This window comes from Hemicordylus capensis, chromosome 2 (genome assembly GCF_027244095.1).
Source record: "Hemicordylus capensis ecotype Gifberg chromosome 2, rHemCap1.1.pri, whole genome shotgun sequence".
NCBI classification, from domain to species: domain Eukaryota; kingdom Metazoa; phylum Chordata; class Lepidosauria; order Squamata; family Cordylidae; genus Hemicordylus; species Hemicordylus capensis.
The window spans coordinates 191982604-192007359 of NC_069658.1; the positions used below are offsets into that span (position 1 = coordinate 191982604).

The window sequence follows — 24756 nt, forward strand, 5'->3', positions numbered from 1 at the left end:
AACTCCAGGGGGGTAATACGGAGGGGCGGGGGGGGGGGCGCCAAGTTAATTCGAATCCAGCCAGGGCTGGGGGAGCCAAGCAGCCGCAGGCTCGCGCAGCTGACTGCACGCTGCTCCTGGGCCAGAGCAGCAGGCTATGCAGCTGCCCTCTTATGCACCTGACTTAGAGGAAGCCCCACGAAACTCAGTGAGCCTGATTTCCGAGCAAGCAATGCAGAGGGAAGGGCTGCGAGAAGGCACGCAGCTCCGGCGACGGATTACCCCGCTCCTGAAAAGCCACGCATCCATAAGAGCAGGGTGCCAAGGTGGGGAACGATGGAACGATCCAAGCCCATCCCCGAAACCCCTCCGCCAGTCGCAGCGCATCTCTTCTTTTCCCTTGCCGAGCAAAGAGGCGCCTTTTTAAAGTGGCGATTCTCTTTATTGAGCAGAGGAAGAGCAACTGGCCCTCTCCAGCCCCAGCAGAGCATCCCTCCAGTGGCTATTGCTGGGGTCTACTTTGGTGTTTTTTTTTGTTTTGGTTTTTGTTAAGGATTGTGAGCCCTTGGGAACAGGGAGCCACTTTAATTATTCATTCATTTATATTTATGGGAACTCTTGTTGAAAAGCCGTATATATGTGTTCATATGCTCTGTTCTTTACAATCAGGCAGAGTTTTTGCAGACACACCCCTGCCCCATCCCTCCTCGCTGAGCAAGCTTTTCTCAGTCGGGTGGTGGTGCCCCCCCCCACCAGAGAATCCAATCAGCCTTGCTCCCAGGGGTGTAGCTATAATTGAGTGGATGGGTTCAAAGAATCCGGCCCTGAGCTCCGGAGGCCCCCCCCCAGTTGCACCCCTCTCTATTTTCTTCATGATATCCCTCACTCCGAGGGGCTGCCTGCCAGAGAAAGGGACAAACACAGGCCCCCTCTCCCCTAGCTACACCCCTGCTTGGTCCCTTCTTCTCCCCCCTATTCACATAACCTTTCCAATACAGTGTCAAAATCACAGAGACCCTAGCGTTGCCAGTAGGACTTATAGGACAGCCTCCCAATTCTCCCTAGCGGTCTCCCTGGCCCATTTCTCTGTTTGGTCAACAGAGATCCCCACCCCCTAGAGGAAATGTGCAGCATGATCCTATGCATGTTTACTTGGAAGACAGTCCTACTGTGTCTGTCCAATGAGCTCCACTCCCAAGTTAAGTGTGAAAGTGCGTTGCAGCTGAAAGCAGCATGTTTCTGCAGCATAGTGAGTCTGATAAACTCCAAACGGGCTTGGTCTCGAAGCCCACAACCCTATGCTCATTTACCTAGGAGCAAGTCTCACTGAACTGCTAGGACTTCCTTCCAAGCACACATGTAGAAGCGTGGACTGCACAGTTGCAAATCTTATGCATACTTCATCAGAGCGTGAAAACCACTGAACACCATGAGACATGTCAGAGTAAAGCACACATGGGATCAGGTTGAAGGCCACATTCCTATCCATACTTCCTGGGAGGTAAGTCCCACTGAACCCACAGTAAGACTTGCCTCTGAATAAAGATGCCTAGTGTTAGATTGCACGATCGCAGTGCAATGCATATGAAAAGGCTGATCCTGTGCACATAGATGTACTGCCTATTGAACACAGTTAGGACTTGTTTCTAAATAAATATATATGGCTCATTCTGAAGTTGCATGAATGTTCAGTGACTGATCAAACAGCCCTGGTCTCTTTCATAAGAGAATCAGATTTATATTATATTATATTATATTATATTATATTATATTATATTATATTATATTATATTATTATTTAATTTGCATGCTTTAAACATTTTAACACATGTTAAAGAGTGGTTATCATGTGGATCATATGCCAGAGCCAAACCTCTTGGTCACAAATGAGGCTTTTGTTCTGTTTAAGGCCCATTGATTGCTGTGGGACAGTCCAGCAAGTGCTTACTGTTACAGATCTAGAGACAGATCTCGAGTAAGATCTATAGACTGATATTACTAGAGAGCTGCAAGCCTCACTGAATATAGCAGCTTTCCTTCCAAATGGACATGTGCAGGATCCAGCTGCACGTCTTCCTCGTTGAAAATGAGTCGGACTTAAGAGCACTTCACATGGGCTGGATTGTGCCCTTCGACTTAAGACTTTTACGATGCAGTCCTGCGACAGTTGTGTCCCACTGCGTAAGTCCCACTGCATTAACAAAAATTCCAATTCGGTGTATAATTATGTATGAGCGACTGAGAACATCAGGAGCAGTCCAAGACATTTTTGCTGCTTATGGTGAAGAACAATAAGATGACGCACCCACCCACCCCAAAATGTGATCTGCATATAGGGCAGGGGCGGTGACACACAACCACTCTCAGATGAGATCACCAAGATCAGGACTGTCCTTAGGGAGCCCTGGCAGGGTGTGAAACCTGGGGCAAACAGCCACTGTGTGTGTGGGGGGGGAGGGTTTCCAAGTGATTTTAATGGGGATTAAAAGAGCGAGGCCCTGGGCAATCACCCTGCTTGCCCTGCCCCAAGGACAGCCTGGACCAAGCTTCCAGGCACTGGAAGAAAGGGTAATCCTAGTTCAAGTCGGGGAAGGGAAGGGAAGGGAAGGGAGAAGAGGTGCACCCAGTGAGGTGAGGAGGGGGAAATGAACAGCATGGCCCAGCAGGAAAGGGATGGGCAGCAGCAGTGGGCATTGGGGGCCCAGCACTTGCACCCATGGCGAATGCCTCATCCTGCCTCATGGAAAGGTTGTCCCCGGAGAGCAACTTTTGATGCTACCCAGTGCCACAGAGGAGTGGATTTTTGAACCCAGGTCCCCTCCCTTGTCATCTAACACGCTATCCAACTATTTATTTATATAGGTCTCCTAGCTTTCTTCCACCTTGGCACTCAAGCCTTCCTCCATGGGGATTTCCAGGCAGACTCCCATCCAGGCCCTGGCCAGACCCAGACCTGCTTAACCTCGACAAGGCAACTGCATCATGTGCCCTCGGACCATATTGGCTCTTGGCTGTTCCAAACCCTTTCCCTTTAAAAATGCTGTAACCCACCTGGAATCCGCATCATGAGGTGGGAGAAAATACCAATGAATATGTCATGAAAGAGAGATGCAACATCTCTTGTCATGTTTTGAAATGATGTTGTGAACAAACCATTCTGGGAAAGCCACTGTGCTGTTTGCAGATGTCTCAGTGCCTGATTCCCTTTCCCTCGTTATGCGCAACTCTCAGCCACAGGAAGCTTTAGCATAATTGAGAATCCCCTTGTAATTCTTTTTTGTCATGCATCAAGCTGCCAATTAGAGAGGAAACATCCTCAGGGCTTCCCTGCCACTCCCTTCTGAAGTCATCATTACTCGCTATTGGATTCAGACCCAGTCTCAGCCATTTCTTTTCATGACTGAGACCAAGAGCAGGGGTTTTTTTAAAAGTTGCCATGTGCAATCAAAGGGTCCTGCTCCTAAATCATCAAAGCTCCAGCAGGGCTTAGGATTCACATATATAAAGTGGGTTGAGGTGCTGGGGAGTCCCTGGGTCAGCTCAGCAGCAGCATCATGGGGGTCAGGTGAATTGATTTGGATACTTCACATGGGATTTCAGTCACCCAGGCATTAGAACTGGCACGTGGCATGGAATTAGTCTCTGGGGGAGCAGCAACCACAACACCCTGTAGAGTCAGAATGGACAGAAGGAAGGACCTCTTCACAGTGAATTGTGGAATTCACTGCTACAGGATGTGGTGATGGCCACTAGCTTAAAGGTCAAGTGTGCCGTCAAGTCAATTACGACTCCTGGTGACCACAGAGCCCTGTGGTGGTCTTTGGTAGAATACAGGAGGGGTTGACCATTGCCTCCTCCTGCGCAGTATGAGATGATGCCTTTCAGCATCTTCCTATATCGCTGCTGCCCGATATAGTACCAGCAGGGATTCAAACCAGCAACCTTCTGCCTGTTAGTCAAACATTTCCCTGCTGCACCACTTAAGGTCCAGCAACGCTTTTCTTTTGTTTTTACAGACTCTGATGATAGCACGAGAGCTCTTTTCTGATAACAAACAAATACATGTAGGAGAGGAGAGGAAGATGATAGTCCTGCACCTCCCAAACGATATGAGTTCATCTGAAAGTTGAAACGCAGGCTTTGTGCATCCAGTGATATGGTGTCAGGCTCTCTCCGTGCAATTGGGAACCCATGGTCATACGCATGATCAAGGCTCCATTTCAACCTCCAGATAAACCAGCACAGGCCAAGGATAAGGCCTGCCCCTGCTATGGGACCCACTTCATTCCACATGCATTCAGTCGTCAAATCTTGGAAGGTATGACAAGGACTAACCTAAAGTGGGAAGGACCGGAGGGAAACATATGAAGATGAGAAAGGGCTTAGAACAGGGGCTGATCAAAGAAAGGCCCACACCAGCGAATCAACACTTCTCCCTAGAAAATGCCAACCTCCGTTCTCTCCTGCTACCACCTTGCTTATAAACGGCTAGATCTTCAATGGCTGCCAAACTATTGTCTTGGAACTTGAGCAGACCGCACTTTAACATCTAGGGTCTCTCAAGACGGCTGTTCTTCACTGTACAGCATCTGTGTACCAAGGTTTAGCTATGCTTTAACACCTGAATCTTTTAATGGACAGTACTTGTTGCTTTGGAGAGGTTTATTAGCATGATGGCACCATTGCACTTTAATGGCGAAATGCATTTTACCATCTAAGCACTGTTTGCTGCCGTCTGGAGCGTTTATCGTTCTCATTCATTGCTGTTTTTATATATTTGCTTTTCTTGATTGTTCCTGTGATAGTGTTGTATGGATATTGTTCTCCTCTTATTGTTATACTGAGATTGACACAATGTTCCTGAAATATCAGCGAATCAATTATTGCAATGTGAATATGAGGTTTCCATGTAAATGAGGTGATTTCCTAATGAATTGCTCTGAAGGGCTGATATGATATCTCCACTATGTATTGTTGTATTAGTGCTATTACTCTGACCTAAGGTTCTGTGAGCCACAGTTGCAACCCAGCATATGGAGGAGGAGGAGGAGGAGCAGCAGCACAGGGGTCATGATTAATTGATTGATTGATTTGATTTGATTTGTATACCGCCCTTCCAAAATGGCTCAGGGCGGTTTCAAATTTGAGAGGGGTGTGTGTAGGGGGGGAAACCTTCATGGACAAGATCCTGCTTGATTTATAAGACACATTTTTATAAAATTGGTCTACAAAATTTATCCTCTGCAGAAAGGCTGAAGGAACTGTCCATAAACACCACAGGGAAAGTGATTATATAAAGTGCTCTATAATCTGATCTACAGGGAGGGACTGTAGCTCAGTGGTAGAGCATCTTCTTTGCATGCACAAAGTCCCATGTTCGACCCTTGGCACTTCCAGGTTAGGGAAATGCCTGGAGAGCCACAACCAGCCTGTGTAGACAATACTGAGCTAGAGCTGGGCTGCTCAACTTTGGTCCTCCTGCAGCTGTTGGCTGACAACTCCCATAATCCCTGGCTAGTGACCACTGTGGCTGAGAATTATGGGAGATGTAGTCCAAAAAGATCTGGGGGAGGGCTTAAGTTGAGCAGGCCTGAGCTAGAGGGCCCAATGGTCTGACCATATATTGCTACAACCTGCCATCCATCCAATCCTGGAAAGGCAGAGCCTCTCTAAATGAGAGGGCTTTGTTGTGGTAGGATTGGTGGGTTTGCACACTTAATTTTATTCAAAGTGATTGCGGCCTGTGTAAACACTCAGGTTTTCCCTACTGTTTCTTGCACATTGCTGGTGATCAAAAGGAGTTGGTAACCCAAGAGGAAGGAAAGGTGTGCCCCAAGGTGGGGAGTGGGAAAAGCTCCTCCCCCTCCCTCCTCAGAAGGGGAATCACCCCAGCCACACTTCCTGCAGAAACCCATCAAAACTGCATACACGGTTCCATGTAATGTGCAGAAAGAAGTCCTCATGCATTCGACACTGGGGAAAGTGGTGGGCTTTTCTCTCTCTCCACTTTGAACATGGATGTGGGGACCATTCGTGGCAGGAAAAATATGGAGTGACACATTTATATGGGCAGCAACGACGAACCTCTTTCAAATCATACCTGTTTAGCAAGCCTTGCAGCGACTAAAGATGGGACTTTCTCATGAAAAGTATGTGCTCTGCCTCTGAGCTATTGCCACTCTGAGGGCAGTGCGGGGTGGGGGGAAGATGCTAGATTCCCAAAGAGGGGGTAACATGGTCCATCCTAGTCATGCCATAACAAGACAAGAAAGTCCAGATTTAAATTGAGGCTGAAATTTGGCGTTCTGGGGTTGTTTAAAATGTTCATGAAAAATGGTGCACAGTTTTGTTTCAACCCCGGTTTAAATATACAGGAAAGCAAGCAGGTTTAGATTAAACACTTGGGGCGGGGGGGTGGGGGTGGTGGCTTTCTTAACATAATTGCATTTCAGCAACAGGATGGATTGCCAAATGGAGCTGCAGAGTTCCTTTCCCAGAAAAGGAGGCAGGCAGCTGCAGCAGAGGGTTCAGTCAGGCTGGCAAACAGACCCTTGCGCCTCATTGCAAGAATTTCCAATAGGGCACAGGACACAAACGGGTGCTGGCTTTAATAAGCCACACATGACTATCAGGTATGTGGGAACAGGCAGGCCACATTTTTTGTGCACTAGTCATGTTGTGGATTTGCAAGGTGGGCTTAAAGGGAGGGGGTGGGGGCAATGGCAACCTGGGAAGAGATTTCAGGATGGGCCGTTGCCGCTTCGTGGCCGCTTACCTCCCACCATCCGCTGCCGCACACGTCCACCCCCTCCTGCCCCCCACCATGTGTCTCCATGCTCTGTTGCTGGCCACACACGCCTGGGGAGATGTGTCAATGTGGTGCGACAGAAGCACATTGAGGCATCATGCCAGGGGATGTGGACAGCCAGGGGGGATAGGCGTGTGGCCTCCCAGCTGGAAGAGTGCTTCGTTGGCTGCCTGGGTGCTTTAAAGGAAGGGGGCACTCGGGCAATGAATAGAGCACTCCATCAGCTAGGAGAGGGTACGTCCATAACCCACTGCCGGCCATGCATATTGTGCCAGGGGAGCATGGCCGGCAATGGGAGCGTGGATGTGTCAGGCAGAGGGCAGGGAGCACTTAAGAGGCCAATGGGTGGGTAATGCATCAGGGGGACAAGAGGGTCCCTTAGGTGGCCCAGAGACATTTCTCTCTCTCTTTGCCACTTCATTGTCCCTACACCACTGGTGTAAGGTGCAAGATATGTTAGGACAGCAGTCAACAGGGCCCAATGGGGGCCTCTTTAAAACTCTTTGATTCTGCAGCATTCAATAGGGGACTCAACACACAGAGTCACAAGCAAAACTATGAATTAAAAATAGTGACTTCTTATTCTAACGGTGAATAAGAAGTTATGAACCAGCAGCCTTTCAAAACAGCCAGAGGCCCTGCCAGTCCCTGGTTCAGAATCAAGTGCAGCAGAGCCCTCTAGTGGCTGCTGTCATGATTCTCAGGGGTAACATGTATCTCTTCATTCAGAGCTCGGAAATGTCTCTCTTCTGCAGCCATGCAGTGGCCTAAGCCAGCGGCCTTCAACTTTTCCAATGCCGGGACCCCCTTTTTATCCAACACTTGAATAACTGGGGAAGGAGAAAGGCAGAAGGGTATTAATGAAATCCACAGTCCTCACCTGTCTCTCCCCACCATCCCAATTTTAGTCCAACATAGCCTTCTTAAAACAGTAGCTGGGGAGGCTGTCAAAAAGGTAGGGGAAGTGAACCCTTCTAACCATCCCGTTATTCAAGCATAACATTTACTCCAACCTACAGAATAGGAGCCCCTTCCCATTATTGTTCATGCTGTGATAGATCTTCTCTCCTGTCTTCTTCCTTTCCTCACTTCTTCACTCCTCCTCCCTCTGCTCCCCTCAAAAGACAGTAGAATTGCTTGTCTGGCTAACACTCAGGGGCGTAGCCACCATTGGCCAAACAGGTCCAAAGAACCCAGGCCACCATGCCGCTGGGGCCACTCCTGGAGCCCCAGCCACACCCCTGTGTCTGACATCAGATGCAGGGGCGTGGCAAAACATGGAAACAGGGGCGTGCGGCCCCATTCGCAAACCACTTCAGTGGCCAGCACCAGGTTTCCAGCGTGGCCGGCAGCACCTGTCCCTGCTTGGAAAAGCAGATTGATGGGAACCCAGTGCTGGCTGAAGCTTCTCACAAATGGAGCCAGCTTCAGCCAGCACTGGATTCCCATCTCTCTGCCTTTCCAAGCAGGGAAAGGTGCTCCCGGCCATGCTAGAAACCCAGTGCTGGCCGCTGAAGCGTTTTGCGAATGGGGCCATGTGGCCCCATTTCTGCGGTTCACCATGCCCCTGCATCTGATGTCAGATGCAGGGCATGTGATGTTAGATGCAGGGGTACATCTGACATCAGATGCAGGGGGTGTGGCTGGGATGTAGGGGCATGGTGGTGGGCAGAACAGGGGCTGCCACCAGCCTCGCTAGGCCAATGCGAATGTTAGCTCACTTAATGAGTCAGTTGTGGGCCCAGGCTCACCATGCGAAGACCAAAGGCCCAAGCAAGTGATGGCCAGCTTGAGGAGTGTGTGTGTGTCTGTGTTCCTTAGCCAAGCTGTTCAGGGGCTGGGTTCTCCCCAGCCATGACATCATGACCCTCACTTGCCAGTAGGAATTACCTCCTGCTCAAGGAGGAATTACCCCACCTGTCTCCGCCCCAAGAAGCTGATAGGCCCAAGAAATGATAGGCTGCCTCCAAAGAGGTTGCTCTAAAGGTCTTGCATCATCACAGAGGCCTTTGGGATGGCTTTCCATTCCCTGCCTAGAGGGGAACTTACGAGACAAGTCGTGGCGCATAATTCCCTCATGCCCCCCCCTTTCCATGCTAAACTGTTATTGGGTAGCCCCCAAACAAGCCCTCCTTAGGGGGGATTCTGACTTATAATCCTCACTAAACTGGGAGCACAAGCCAATGTATGGTTTCGTACCAGGTAGGCACCTCTACCTGCATGATAAGTCCCTGCTTGGTTAAAAAAACAACAACTGTGCAGCACCTTACAATCTAATGAATCGGTCCCCTGCTAACGGCCCCCTGTGATCTGTCCCCTGCTAACTGAGCAAAGGGGCACTTTTTTGTGGTGGTGGTTCTCTCTGTTTAGCAGGGGGAGAGCAACTGGCCTTATCCATCCCCATCGCAGCACCCCTGCAGTGGCTGTTGCTGGTGCCTGTCTTATGTTTCTTTTTTAGATTGTGAGTCCTTTGGGGACAGGGAGCCATTTACTTACTTACTTACTTATTTGTAAACCCCTTTAGGAACGTATGTTGAAAAGCAGTATATCTATATGATATTTGTATTTGTATTTAGGGATGAGTTTCAGGGGTTAGGAAAAATCAGCAAGGGGCCGATGCAGCTCATGGTCTTCCTGTTGCCTTCTCTGGCCTAATCCACTTGCATTCCACCACCCTCACCCCTCCACCAGCTTTCCTGGGCTGGCAGCGATGGAGAATGAGAAAAGACAAGCATCGTTATGGCATCTCCTATCCTAGTGCTAGCAGCCACCTAATGGCGCAGCAGGGAAATGACTTGACTAGCAAGCCAGAGGTTTCCGGTTCGAATCCCCGCTGGTATGTTTCCCAGACTATGGGAAAACACCTATATTGGGCAGCAGGGATATAGGAAGATGCTGAAAGGCATCATCTCATACTGCGCAGGGAGGAGGCCATGGCAAACCACAGGGCTCTGTGGTCACCAGGAGTTGACACTGTCTTTTACCCTAGTGCTGCTAGGTTCTTCTTCCACTTCCACCACCACTGGCTGGTCTGCTTGCGACATCTGATGGTGCAGGAGGAAAGCCTCAAGCTTCAAATACTTTGTACTTAAAAGCTCCTTACTGCTATGATCAGATACTGGGCCCATGTCGTTAGAGCTATAAATAAGGTGGAGAATTGGAACTTATCATCTGATTCTGTAATTATATTGCTTTGTCAATTGAAAGAGATCCTGAAACCTCAAGAGAGGGCATTGATTTGGAATGCATTGATTGCAAATAGAATAATATTAGCAAAACGTCGGAAGTTTTTTAAATTTTATTTTAAAAACTCCAGTTTGTGAAGAATGATGCATAGTAAGAGCTCAGATCCTTTAGATGGCTGCAAGAGAGGACAGTGGAGACCTCTGGCTATCTGCAAAGCATTTATAAACACAATCGTAATTAGGGTCGGAGAAGCCTCCTAACTTAAGACTACTGCGAATATGTATATAGCGCTCTTCAACCAAAGTTCTCAAAGCAGTTTACAAAGAAAAATAAATAATACACAAATAAGATGGTCCCCTATCCCCAAAGGACTCACAATCTAGAAAGAAGCATAAGGCAGATACCAGCAACAGCCACTGGAGAAATGCTGTGCCGGGGCTGGATAGGGCCAGTTGCTCTCCTCCTGCTAAATATAAGAGAATCACCACTTTTAAAAGGTGCCTCTTTGCTCAGTTAGCAGGGGTTCAGGAGCTGTGCATGCTCCTGTCTGCCAAGCATGGGTAAATGCCCAGCAGCTCTACCCATGCATTTATTGAGGTAGGAGGGAAAGCCCTCTTCCCCAGCTGCTGCTTAGCACACAATCACCGATGGTGCCTTTGACCCTGTTTTTAACTCACACACAATCACAAAACGGGAGTATGCACAACTCCCAAACTAGGGCAGGGGGCTTCTCCTACCCTGATTATGATCGTGTGAACTGCCCCATTATCAAAAGTGATATATAAGTAATGTTTACACACACAGACATTTAGGTCATTCACAGAATCAAAAACTGTGTTCTACCCCATTTTGGGAGCAGTGTGCGCTCTCAGTTTTTGGTTGTGTGGAAGCACGGTAGGACGAAATGCTGGGGAGAAGTGATTGGGTGGAAGCTCCCTTGCTCCCACACAATCACTTCTACCCAGCGAGGCTACTCTGACGATCACCAGAAAGGAGGCTAAGGGAGCCTAGCCCACTTTCTGGTGCTTGTTGGAACCACAGGCGAGCCCGGTGGTTCCAAGGCAGCTAGCCCACCTAACCCCCCACCCCTTAAATGAGGTTAACAGAGCGAGCACTCGTTAACCTCATTTATTTGCTTGTGTGCCACCGCGGCGCACGGCGACACAGGAGTGGACTTCCAGCCAGGAGGGGTTCCCTCGGAATGCCCTGCGCGCCAAGCAGCCCCCAATCCCTGCAGCCCCCACCGGCTCCGTCACTGAGCTGGTAGTCATGTGGGCGGCCGATCCAGCCACCCAGGGCTCCATGTTTGATTGTCCGCGGGGAGAGCAGGCTAAACCCGCTCTCCCCGCAAACCACTGCTCAGCCGCTCGTGTGAAGCACTTCAGCTTTTCCTCCTACCTTGCTTCCACACAATCACTTCTACCCAGTTTTTCCTCTTACCTTGCTTCCGCACAACTGAAAATTGGAAGCACACACTGCTCCCAAACCCAGGTAGAACAGAGTTTTTGATTGTGTGAACTCTCTCTCTCTCTCTCTCTCTCTCTCACTCTCTCTCTCGCTCTCAGAGCTTCCTTACACCCTTCAATCTTAGATCAACCAATCAGCCATTTAACAGCAGAGTGAACTCTTGTGTAGATTGATTTTAACAGGGCTTATGCAGAACTTTTCAGTGGTTTGTGCTCCAAAGTGTCGGCATCTTTAGCTTTAGTCTGTGCACCAGCCATGGTGCATTGTGTGGGTGATGTGAGCGAACCCAGGACAGGTGGTGGAGCAGCAGTATATGACAACACTTCCACTTTCATGGCAACCACCACTAACATTAGATAGAGCAGGTCAGAACTGAGCAAGGACAATACAAGCCACAGAAGCAGCCAGGGAGGAAGCACGGTGGTCCCCAAGCAGGGCTGAAGATGACTCACTTGTGCCAAAAGCTATCTATGTCCCGAATGTCTTTGATCAATTCGTACAAACAAGCAAGCACAGAATTTGGTATCTGGCACAGAATTCATTCTCAAAAAGGTTTCTAGTCCTTCTGGCTGCAGACAAACACATTGAAAGTGCCTGGAGGATTAGATCCTCACATACCAGACAGACTCTGAGGCGGGTCTCATGATCAAAGAGATCCACCTGGGGAGGGTGAGCGGGGAGAGACGACCAGCCAGTCTGCTCTGGGCGGCTGTAGTGGCTGCCCACACAACTGCCGGCTCCGTGACGGAGCTGGTGGGGCCTGGGAGGATCAGGGGCCGCACGGCCCCCAGAAGCTCCAGCATGCCCTGTGCGGGTGCGCAGAGCATCCTGGAGAGACCCCCGAGCCGGGAGGCTGCTTTTAAGCCGGTGCTACTCACAATCCAAAAAACCGGGTTTAAGGGGCGGGTTACTTGAGCGGGTTACCTGCTCAGGAACCACCGGGCTGGCAGCCAAGCCTGGTGGTTCACACGATGGGATGCAATCAGGCTAGCGGAGGCTTCCAGTGGTCAGGAAGCGAAATTTTACGTTCAAGGAGTCCTTTCCTCATGGCGAGCAGAAACAGAATTATGCAAAATATACTCACACGTGCTTGAGTCAAAAACTGAGGCTATTCTCATGATTGCCCCAAAGCAGGCTAAAGGAGCCTAGCCCACTTTGGGGCGATCGTGTGCTTCAATGGGAGCTGTGCAGCTCCCCTTAGCTAGCCTCCATAAATCCCCCTCCCCTTAGACGGAGGGAGGGGGATTTAGCAAGCGCTCCATTAACCTCATCTTTTTGCTCATGTGTTGCTGCAGTGCATGGCAACACATGAGTAGACCCCCCGTCCAGGAGGCTGCAAGCAGCCTCTTGGGCTTGGCGGTCTCTCCAGCGGGGCATCCTGGAACTTCCGAGGACTGTGCGGCCCCCAATTCCTGCAGTCCCTGCTGGCTCCATGACGGAGCCAGCAGTCGCGTGGGCGGCCGATCCAGCCACCCAGGGCTGCCTTTGGATCGCCTGCGGGGAGAGTGGGCTAAACCCGCTCTCCCCGCAGATCCGGAAGAAGTTCTTCTCACTGATCATGAGAAGAGCTTCACTGATGAAGTCAACTATTTCCCTGGTTTCCCCAGTTATGAGGAGGGGCAAAGAACAGGCCATTGAAGCTCCAACCCTGATGACAGAAAACCAGAGATCTGATCCCATGCAAGTAGGTCTCGCTGTACAGTGTAACTTACGCCTTAGGAAGTATGTGTAGGATTGTAGTCTTATTCAGCCTCCTGCTTCTGAAATGTCACTGGGCATTTCCTACACATTTCCAAACATATCTACTGAGTCAGACCCCTGGTCCTTCTACCTCAGGATGGCCTACACTGAACAGAAGGTTCTCCAAGGTTTCAGACAGGCATCTGAAGGGTGGGATTGAACCTGGGACCTTCTGCATACAAAGCAGGTGCTCGACCCTTGAGCTACAGATCCCTCCCCAGCACAGCTCTCTTCTGAGGATGCTTCAGTATGAAGGCTTGCTTCCAAAAGCAATGATCTCCCTGTCACCCAACAGACAGCCTCCCAAAATTCAGCAGTGCTCTGAACAGACCCCTCAGACACAGAATGAGGAACTGCAATTGGAAAGGTTTAAGCCAGGAAGCCCCACCATTGAGCGTATGTGGAAGTTAATGCTTGTACGTGTCCAAGAAAGACACTGGAAATTAGCACTCAAGGCCAACATGGTTGCCATTGAAATACTGCCCCAGGCCTAGGATTCCTAATAGCACAGCAGAGCAACTGAAACCTCAACCATCCATCTTTGCTTAGCCGGCTTTTAAGAAAGGTTTTCAAGAATCATTTGGCACACTGAACAAATCGAAGCAGATTGGAAGAAGGGTATTGTATTGGCTTGCTTAAAATAAGGCAATTGGTCAATAGATTCCAATTATCAGGGAATGAGATGTCTATCAATAGCTGGGACAAATCCCCTCACAGCAAAACATTTTGATAGATTGAGGTTGCAATCCTACATCCTGTGCACTCAAGAGAGCAGGGTGCTGAGCAGCTCCTGCAAGGCCCTGGTCTGATCCTCTCCCCCTACACCAGCTGCGTCCATGCCTGGCTCATGGGTGGTCATCCAAGCACACTGCAAGACAACCAGATCACAAAGCCGCCCTCCACCTTATTTTTTTAAAGCTACCCCATTCTTGCTCTGTTCAGACCTCAGTGTGCACCCCTATGGTTGCTTTCGCTGGGATTATCGTGCACATTCTCATGATCATGGCAAAGGGCTCGAGGGGGCAAGAGGAGGGAGCCTTTAAAAGCTTACCTCTCCTGCAGATGATCCGTTCTTGTTGGCTGGGTGTGTGGATCGCACACCCAGACGTTCCTCCATTGCTGCCGGCAGCAGGGAGGTTTGGGAGCCAAGAGGCCTTCGGAACTCCCATAACGCATTGCACAAGTGGTGCACTGTGGCCCTCAGAATTCCCATCATGCACTGAGCAAGTTCCCCCAGTGCTAGCAGGGGAACTGCTCCCTTAACTTAGATTTAAGATGGGCTCCCTAAGCGGTTTTGCCCCCACACCGCCAGCAGGAGTCGAGTGGCTCCCGACAGTTCCCACCTGCAGGCGAAACCGAGCTGGGCTTCCTTAGCCCAGTTTTGCTTGTGCTTGAGGACAGCCTCACAGTGTGTTTGGTCCCAGAGCATGATCTAAGGCAAAACAGGCAACCTGGGCTCTCCAGCGGTTGGTGAACGACATCTCCCATCATCTCCAGCTGCAACTTATTGCATCTGGGAACGACAGGGGTTGTTGTTCAACAACAGCTGGAGAGCCTGAAGGGCACACAATACAGCCACCTTGCTGAAGCTAAGCAGGTCTTGGTGCAGTCAGTGCCTAGTTGGGAGACTCGATGGGAGGAGAGCTGGTCTTGTGGTAGCAAGCATGACTTGCCCCCATAGCTAAGCAGGGTCTGCCCTGGTTGCATATGAAAGGGAGACTAGAAGTGTGAGCACTGTAAGATATTCCCTTCAGGGGATGAAGCCGCTCTGGGAAGAGCATAAGGTTTCAAGTTCCCTCCCTGGCAGCATCTCCAAGATAGGGCTGAAAGAGACTCCTGCCTGCAACCTTGGAGAAGCTGCTGCCAGTCTGTGAAGACAATACTGAGCTAGATAGACCAATGGTCTGACTCAGGATATGGCGGCTTCCTATGTTCCTATGAGACCCAAGTATGCCACCTTTGGGGACGGGGCTGTTGCTCAATGGAGGAGCGTCTGCTTAGCGTGCAGAATGTCCCAGGTTCAATCCCTGGCATTTCCAAGTAGGGCTGAGAAATAGGGATGTGCACAAAACAGGTTCATGCACTCCCGGGAGGTGCACGGGGAGCTACCTTTAAGGAACAGGCCCATCCCCCACCCACCCCCAAGTGCACACACACACACACCAGCCACTTCCAGCATGACACTGACTGGGGCTGCAAGGAGGTACACAGCAGCCCCGCGCTGGAATTTTTGGAGACAGCACCACGGTGGGGGAGTGGCGGGGAGGGATGGGCACCCTCTCTGCTCCTTAAAGGTAACCCCCCCCATGCCTCTGAACTGGTCCAAACATCGGACCTCCGAACCGGTTTTGTGGTCTGAAAAAGGACCACCGAACCAGTTTGTGCACATCCCTACCTGGAATGACTCCTGCCTGAAACACTGGAGAGCTGCTACCAGTGAGAGCAGATAACATTGAGCTAGATAAACCAATGGCCTGACCTGGTAAAGGGCAACCTTCCTATGTTCCTATGTGTGTTTCTAAAGACTGATGTATTATGCAGAAGGCAGGGTCTGGTAGGGGCAGGAAGGTCACACTGGAGCCACACTGCAGGATATGGAGGATGGCAACCTAAGGCTATCCAGTGCACATTTACTTGGGAGTAAGCCCCACTGAAATCAGTGGGACTTACTTCTGTGTAAACATAGATGGGATGAGGGCAGGCTGCAGAGATCAATGTCAGGAAAGCAAGCTGGCTTTAGAAAGGTAAGATGATCTCCTATTGACAGCATCTTCATCCCAAGCTAGTTAATTAAGGGAGGGGCTGAGGCTGACAAACTTCGTTTTATAGCTTTTAAAGATTTCCGATATACCTTTGATTCTGTCTTCTCCCAACCTAGTTTTTGGAAGCCAAAGTATCCTTGACAGTCTCCATTTAATACAATCACTGCAGTCCAGAATGGATGGGACTGCTCCATAGCAAAGGTCTGCACACAACTCACAATCCACGAAGCAGAGTACAGCCCCAGCAGCATTCTGTGGCAGCTTAGAGGGGGCTAGATAAAGATCTGGGTTCTGCAGCAAAATACATACATGCAGCAAAATTGCAGAAATAGGATTGGCTGTCCAGCACCTGGCAGTACATGTCTGGTGGGCTACACTGGATTGTGGGGCGTTATGCTGTGAAGGTCAGAGAGAGAGAGAGAGAGAGAGAGCGCACATGCGTGCATGTGTGTGTATTAATAGCAGTTTATTAGAGCAGGGCTTGACAAATACCAGGTGCAAGAGAACTGTGGCTCCTAGACTAGGATTTTTATTTTTTTTTAAAATCTTTCTTTGTTCCAGGAAGACCTGTTTCTGTTCTGTTACTTGCAAGGGGGTAAAAAGGAGTCCATTGACCCTCCCTCCCCACCACACCATGTCCGGTAATGCGGTCAAGTATGCATTTCCAGGATCCTAAATGTCTGAGCTGGCTCCTAGATCCCAAGAAAATGGGTCAAGGCCCATATTAGAGCAAGGAAATTGTGAAGGGAAGTACAGTTTAACCCTTCCCACCCTAATCCAAATCACCACCCTGGATGCTGCTATTATCCACAGAGCACAAAACTGTATGGACACAAAAAGGCAAGAGCAGCTTCAGGTGTGTGTGTGATTTTAAGTTAGGGGAATCAACATGGGGCACAGGATTACCAGGCTGCTCTGGTGGGTTTGACTTGTGTTTCTTTATTCAGTTTTGATTAGCTGCCCAACCCCCTGCTGTAGCAGACATTTCCAGGGTGGTTCACATTTTAAAAGTCAGAGCAACAAAAATACATAATAAAATACACAATAAAACAGCAGTCAAATCAATGCACTTGATGTCCATTGTAAATGTTCATTTTTACACATTATTCTAAAGCTGCTCTGACAATAAGCTGCTCTAAGTTTTGCTAAAATAAATAAATAAACGGAATGAATGGATGAATTGGCAGCTTAAAAGTATTTCACTGAGTTAAAAAAGAAAGGTCTTTAAAGGAAAAGTCTTTACTTGGTAGTACCGCCTTAAGCGGCGCAGCAGGGAAATGCTTGACTAACAAGCAGAAGGTTTGCCAGTTCGAATCCCCTCTGGTATGTTTCCCAGACTACGGGAAACACCTATATCAGGGAGCAGCGATATAGGAAGATGCTGAAAGGCATCATCTCATACTGCGCAGGAAGAAGCAATGGTAAACCCCTCCTGTATCCTACCAGAGACAACCTCAGGGCTCTGTGGTCGCCAGGAGTCGACACCGACTCAATGGCACACTTTACATTTACCTGGTAAGTGCCAGATGAGACACCTTGGGGGGATAATTCTGTAAGGGAACTTCCAGGTGAACTCAAAACTTGCCTCAACTCAGGTGCTGGAGGCACTTGGAAGAGGGCCTCTGAAGACGTTCTCAGGACCTAGGCAGGTTGTTATGGGGTAGATTCTCCCTGAGGCCCTCAGTTTATGTTGGGGTGCAGGAGTGCTGCTCTTGCTAGTTTCCTGTGCATCTGAATGCAGCTTGACAGACAGGGTACCACTTTACCAAGCATGAGCAGATGGGGGTGCAGTGATGAGGAAAGCTGGACCTGCTAGCCTTCAATCTGTCATGCAGGAAGCCTGCAAGAAGAACAAGGCAGAAGCCCTACATGGAGACAGCTGGCAACCTCCGTTCCTCAGTGCTGCTGTTAGGACTCACTCCACAACTGATATCTTTCCATTAAAGCAGTTACTATGGTAGCTGGCAGATGGGGGCCTTCTTGCCAGTTTGTTACAACCTCAAATGTCTTAATGTTGGAGCACTCAGTGGAAGGCAGGGTCAATGGGTTCTCCACCACAACAACCCACTGGGACTAAAAGTTTGTATCTCACCCACAGCCTTGCCGTTGGAGCACTAACCAACTACAGTGAGGGCAGAGATCCTTCTGTCCCAGCCCCTTCCCAGATACCTGCCTTGACCCCATAGAGCAGGGCTGCTCAACTGGCCCTCCTGCAGTTGTTGGCCTACAATTCCCATAATCCCTGGTTATTGGCCACTGTGGCTGGGGATTAGGGGTGTGCACGGAACCGCAGAGCTGCGGTCCGGCACTGGGGTGGGGGGTTCCATCAAGGGCGGGGGGGGGGCTTTACTTACCCCTCCCGCGCTTTCCACACACTGCAGCTGTAATTATTCTAATAATCGCTCCTCCGTTGGCGGCTCCTCCGATGGCTCCTCCAGTTAAAAAAATGGCCGCCCCCTTGTAGTCCCGGCCCCCTGCTGCTGCCGCCCCCTTGAAACCCCCTCCCGCCCCCTTAAATCTCGCCCCGGGCCCCGATCGATAACTTCAGAGGCGAGCGGCGGGGAGATATCCTCCCGCCCCCTTCCCTGCCGGGCTCAGGCTGCAAATGACTTTAGGAAGGCTGGTACTAGGTTCCATGCACAGGAAGCAGGGCAGTGGATGATTAAGAAGTCCCTAGGAGAGTTGGAAGGCCCCATCCTGTGCCTCTCCAGCCAAGTCGACATAAGTAGGATTGCACTACAGAGGCAAAGTCCTTACAGAAGAAGTAGGTTTTGAAATGAGACATGACAGAAGAGAGAGCTCAAGAGAGGTACACATCCTCACAAGTGTGCACAAACAAATGAAACAAAATCATCTTTTAACTAGTAGAATGGCTGTGATCTAGGATACACCAATGATACCATATTCCTGACTGAACAACCGTGCTGCAGAACATTGGCCTCCCTAACAGCTGCTGAAGCAGCAAAATGTGGACTCTCTTTCAAACCCAGCCAAACAAGGATAGTGTCACCAACCAGGCATATCTTTTATGCGCGCGCACACACTCCACAGCCAGAACACTATAAAGGAAACAACTGCTTAGATTTTTCCTATCAGCATTTTTGTTATCAGCAAACAGAGGTATTTCACAAGAAGTCATCACCAGATGCTTTAGGCAGATTGCTGCAACAGCTAAGGGACCTGTATAAGAAAACCATGAGCATAAGTGAAGCAGTTGTAAATGCAGTTGATTTCAAAAGGAGAGACAGGCACCCCAATCCTCTGCACATGTACTAAGAAAGGAGTCCCAGTTTCTTCAGTGGAACTTACTCCCAAGGAAGTGTGCATAGGATGGCAGCCTTAAGCACATGCTTACCTCTGCCAATTAAAATTGGACTTAAGTGTTCTTAATTTTGGCAGGATTGTGCCCAGTGGTATTAATTGTACTGCCACCTTGAAAGCAAAATACTAGGATGGTTTTCCACTGTGATGCTGCAAAGAGTCCATCCATGTACTTATTTAGCAATTCGGTGAAAAGCAACTCATTGCTGTGGAGAGAGCAAAGAGCCTGGACACCATGTTGAGCTGAAACAGAAATTAACTTTATTTTCTCTTCCAAACCTTCCTCAGCTTCTCCCCACACAGTGCCACCTAGTGGCACAATTACCACATTCTCCCTTTCTAAGATGAAATAACATCCCCCAAATACATTTCCCCGCCAATCCAATGAAAATACAAAATATTGCCAAGTCCTGTGAGGCCAGGGTAGACTACCTGAAACCTTGGCTTCCTGTCAGGGATTATTCTGCCCTCTAGACACTTAGCCACTAAGCCTGAGTATGCTGTGGGCTTCCCGATGTTACATAGAGGCTATTCTCACGATCACAGGAAAGCGGGCTAAGGGAGCAGAGCCCACTTTCCTGCGGTTGTGGGAACTGCCGGGCCCGGCGGTTAGCCCGCTTCAGTCCCCCCGCTTAAATGAGGTTAGCGGAGCGAGCGCTCTGCTAACCCCATTTTGGTGATTGTGCGTCATCATGGCGCGGCTCTGTGGCAACTCGCAAGGAGACCCTCGCCAGCCGGCTAAAACAGGCCTCCTGGTCTCGGGGGTCTCCCCAGGATGCCCCGTGGACTCGCGTGGGGCGTCCTGGGACTTCTGAGAGCTGGGTGGCCCCTGATCCCTGCAGGCCCTACCGGCTCCGTGGTGGAGCTGGTAACCGTGTGGGCGGCCAATCCGGCCAATCCGGCCACCCAGGGCTCCGCAGGTGCTTATGTGCGGGGAGAGAGGGCTTGGCCCGCTCTCCTCACCTAACCCCATCCGGCTCTCCACACTGCTGATGGGGAGAGCCTCTTTGTCTCTAAGGAAACCTGGAGGTTTTCTCTTCCTTCTGGATACCTCCTCAAAGGGGAAGGGGCTGAAGCATCTGCTAGGGCTATGTCCTGGGTAGTATCCTCTGCTGGCTATGCTTCAGTGATGTCTTCTGGAGACACTGTTGAGAATCTCCTGCCAAGACAAGGTTGCAACAAATAATGCCAGTTGGGACTGCAAGCATATAGGATTGAGGAGCCTTCGTATTTCCCCGGACTGTCCCTTTTTCATGGGACTCCTTCACCCTTACTAAATCTCCCAGGTTCAGTGCTGTTAGGGATTTAGTTCTGTGGCGGATGTCACAGGTTCAAGAAGTAGAGCCCTGGAGAGGGTATAAGCTGCAGTGAGGTTCTTTCCAGGTACTTGGGAGATTGTAAAATGAAATCTCATGAGTTGCATGCAGAAGAGTTAGATCCCAGTGGTAACTCTCCTAGGATTTTGCATCCCAACAATGTAAGAGGGGTTTACGGTCGATTTCTATGTGAAATGTTAGTCCTAGCAGGTAGTCATGAAATGATAAGCCCACATAATGGGCAGGGCCTCTTTTTTTATTTGAGCATAATCGCTGTTTGGGAGGTGTGAGTGATCTTGATGCATACACTACAGGTTGCCAGCAAGCTGGAGACTGTTCCTGGAGGCGGACTCCCCCTAAGATGTAAGAGGAGGCATCAGCTGAGACCTTGTTGGCTTTAGGATTGTAGAGGACCAAAAGTTAGGGATGTGCAAGCCAGCTCATATCGTGCCGGCCTTCTTCGGGTGGTCAAAGGTTGGACCAGAGCAGCCCCTAAAGGGGGTGAGTGCCAGTCCAAGTTCGAACCAGACCCCCCACCACCACCACTGCCTGGTTCGTGGAACCAGCTCCTGGGAGTATACTTGTAAAGGAGAATCCACCTAGAATGCTCAAGTACAGGGGATTTCCTAACCTAAAACGGCTTTCCTTTTACTTTAAAGTGTGTGTTATTCTTATCTTCTAAATGAAACCCCGCCAGCAGTGGGGGCGGCTGCTGTGGCAGCGGAGACTCAGGAGGTGACGGCGAGGGCTCCTCCAAGTGCCCAGCCGGGCTCCCAAATGATAGTCCGGGCCAGCTGTGGCCCAGTTCAGGCCTCTGTGCACTTTAAAATTAAAAGAAACCACCACTTCAAAGTTAAAGGAAAGCCTTTTTAGGCTAGGAAATCCCCTGTACTTGTAACGGGGAATCCGAGCTGGATTCCCCTTTACAAGTATACCCACCCGGACTAAGCCAGCCCGCGAGCTGGCTTTGCCAGCTTGTAGGCTATACTGGAACCAGCCCGAGTCACATGGGGCAGCGCCAATCCAGTCCGGATTCGAGCTGAACCAGGCGAACGTCTGACTTGCACATCCCTACTCAAAGTGGGGGCATGCTGAGGGCATTTTTAATCTCTTCAAAAGCCATTCTTTGTGCCTCACTCCAATACCAAGATTGTTGGGGGCTTAAGAGGTCTCACAGTGGTTTTGATTTCTCTGTCAAGTGAGGGAGAAATTTCCCCGGGAGCTTTCCCAGACAGCAGGCTTTACCACGGGCTTTCTGCGAGGCTTTACTGAGAGTTCGAAGTTGCTCAAAACAACCAACACAAAAAGTGGATTTTTCAATCTAGATATAAATTGGGCTACACTCTAACACATAATGAAAAACCTGAATTGTGTGTGAAGAGCTCCCTGATAGTTTGCAGGGACTTCAGGCTAAGTTGGCCAATAAGTGAATGCACACCTCGATTTCAAAGGAGATGCAAACTAAAAGCCGGATGTAAAAGAAAAAAGAAAAAAGGTGAGTAACCATGCCCCAAAACAAGCGAATATCATTGACTGATGTTCTGAGGTTCCGACATCTGGGCAATTGCATGGATTTTTCCTGGATCTGGCCGGACTCCCGTACTATCAATAACTTGAGGAACTTAAGTTCTGTTTTTTAAAACTCATATTTATCATTAAGAGTGATGCCAGAGGTCTCCAACCATTTCAGGACAGCATGGAGCCATTGATCATGTTGTGTTTGTGTGAATCCAAAAATAAGGATATCATCCATCTGGCACAAGACTCCTTCAAGGCCTTCCAGGAGTTGGGACATCCATTTCTGGAAGTGGTCAGATGCTGAAGAAATGCCAAATGGCAATCGATTAAAGCAACAGTGTCCAAATGGTGTGATAAATGTAGTTAATAAAGAAGATGAGGGAGCCAATGGGATCTGCCAAAATCCTGACTAGGCATCCAGTTTGGAGGGAAATTTTGCATCGCCAAGTTGTCCTAAGGTGTGTTCCACACAAAGGAGGACATGCTGTTCTCAGCGGACGCTTTCATTGAGTCTAGTAAGATCAACACAAATCTGTACTTTCTCATTTGGTTTTGGTACCACCACCTTGCCTGCACACCACTTGACTGGGATGTCTATTCTTGAAATGACACCCTTCTCTTGCATTCGTTCCAGTGTGTCCTTTACTCTGGGTAATAACGGCAGAGAAACTCCATGTTGCTAGGGCAAAGGCCTTTGCACTGTCTTTATGTTCAATCTTATAGTCACTGTCCAATCTGCCTAGGCCCTGGAACAGTTTGGGGAATCTTCTCTTGATGTCTGCAGCTGGCTCAGTTGTAATACTTTCTACCCTCTTCAGCAGGCCTAGGGCCTTGATTGCTGGGTGGCCCAGAAGAGGTATGCGGAGGCCATCTACAATGTATATCTCTTGGAATATAGGGTCTTGGCGATGTTGGAGGATAGTTTAAAATTGTCCCTTCACATCTAGCAGAGACTGTTCTGGTCCTTTCACATCTTGTGGGGTTCTTGAAGTGTCAGTGCTTGTAAATTCCTATATATTGAGGGTGTGTGTGTGTCACCATTACATCTGCCCCAGAATCAATTTTAAATTCTACTTGGAGGATTCCTATAGTAACTATGGTGGTCCAGTCTCTGTCAATGGAAACAGGAAAATTATTTCCATGTCGCTCGAGTCCTCTTCTTGTGAAACTGTTGCAAGCATAATTTTGGAGAGGTATTCTGCAATGTAATGCCCTATTTCCCCCCCAATTCCTGCATATTGTATCATGAGCAGGACACTCTCGCCTCCTGTGGGGCAACTTCCCACACCATAGGCAGTCTTTTGTACCCCTGACTTGCAGATATCCTTTGAGCCCCATCCCTGCTGACATGCGGGTGGTTTTTTTTGCTGGAATCTGGGTTTGTTATTTACATGTGGCATCTGGGATGACTTTCTGCTACCCTCTATGGCTTCAACTGTGGTCTCCTATTGGAAACTATTCCAGAGGAGAGTCTGTTAATCTTTTATGTAGGAAGCCTGGAGGGTCTTAGCTTTGGCTGTCTCTAGGGTGAGATTTGGGTCATTCTGTAGCATCCCTGATATGTGGCTGTCTCTAAGCCCTACCACCAACCGGTCCCTGAAGAGTTCTTCACTCATTGCTACATAGCCACAATGTTGGATCAGGACAAACAGAGCTATTATAAAATCAGATACAGATTCTCCAGGTTCTTGCTTGTATGAATGAAAGTGGGCCCGTACAAAAATAATATTACACCTAGGTAAGAAGTATTTGTCCAGTGCCCTTTTTACTACATTAAATTGTTTCATCTGGGCATCTGTGAGTCCCCTAGAAATGGTTAAGTTCTCTACAGCTGGGCCCATAGTATAGGAAAGGGTATTCACTCATTGCTCTCCAGGTTGTTTATCCAGGGCAGGTGTTTGGGCAAACCTCTGAAATCTGTTTATCCAAAGAGGCCAGGCTTCAGGATGTTTAAAATCAAATTCTTCAAGAGAGGTTATTTGGAAGTAGGGTGGGGGTGGCCATAACTGCAGCTCAGAGTAGCAGAAGCTGGATTGCACTGACTCACCCTTGAAAGTCCTTGGGGCTATTCTCACGACCAACAAAAATCGGGCTAGCAGAGGCTAGCCCGATTTTTGTTGATCGTCAGAACCACTGGGCTCGCAGCCGAGCCCGGTGGTTCTGGAGTGGCTAACCCGCTCGAGAGCCCCTGGCAAAAAGTGGGTTTGCGGAGCGAGCGCTCCTGCAAACCTGCTTTTTGCGATTGTGAGTAGCCGCAGTGCGCCTTCGCGGTGCGTCTACTCATGAGTAGACCCCCGGCCGGGAGGCTTAAAAGCAGCTTCCCGGCTCGGGGGTCTCCCCAGTATGCCCTGTGTGCTCACGAGCCTCCCATCTCGGAGCCGGCCATCGTGTGGGCGGCCGATCCGGCCGCCCAGGGCTCCCTGCCCACTCGTGAGCAGTGAGAGCGGGCTTAGCCTGCTCTTCCCGCTCACCGGACAAAACCGGGTCTCACTGATCGTGAGACCCACTCCCTTGTTGGCCAAGCCTTTTCAGCTTAGGCCTCTGTTCTCAGATGGCTGGAACTGTACTATGCAGAAACAGGGTTAGTAGACTTGATTCTGTGTCTCCTTGTTTCCATAATGAAGTTTGCAGAGCCCTGCAAATAGTTATTCCCCATTCT

At 49.5% G+C, this 24756-nt stretch overlaps 1 protein-coding gene and 1 long non-coding RNA gene across 3 annotated transcripts in view; one reads left to right on the plus strand and one right to left on the minus strand.

Moving 5' to 3' along the window:
• Nucleotides 1-24756, minus strand: part of OLFM2 (olfactomedin 2) — a 283573-nt gene that overhangs the window by 204881 nt on the left and 53936 nt on the right. The gene's annotated exons all lie outside the window — the stretch shown is intronic.
• LOC128346867 (uncharacterized) lies at nucleotides 4-4929 on the plus strand. Of its 2 annotated transcripts, none has more exons than XR_008317251.1 (3): nucleotides 4-305; nucleotides 2842-3049; nucleotides 3996-4929. It is a non-coding gene; the product is annotated as an uncharacterized LOC128346867 (long non-coding RNA). The 2 variants fall into 2 exon arrangements; XR_008317252.1 differs by lacking the exon at nucleotides 4-305 and adding an exon at nucleotides 1928-2160.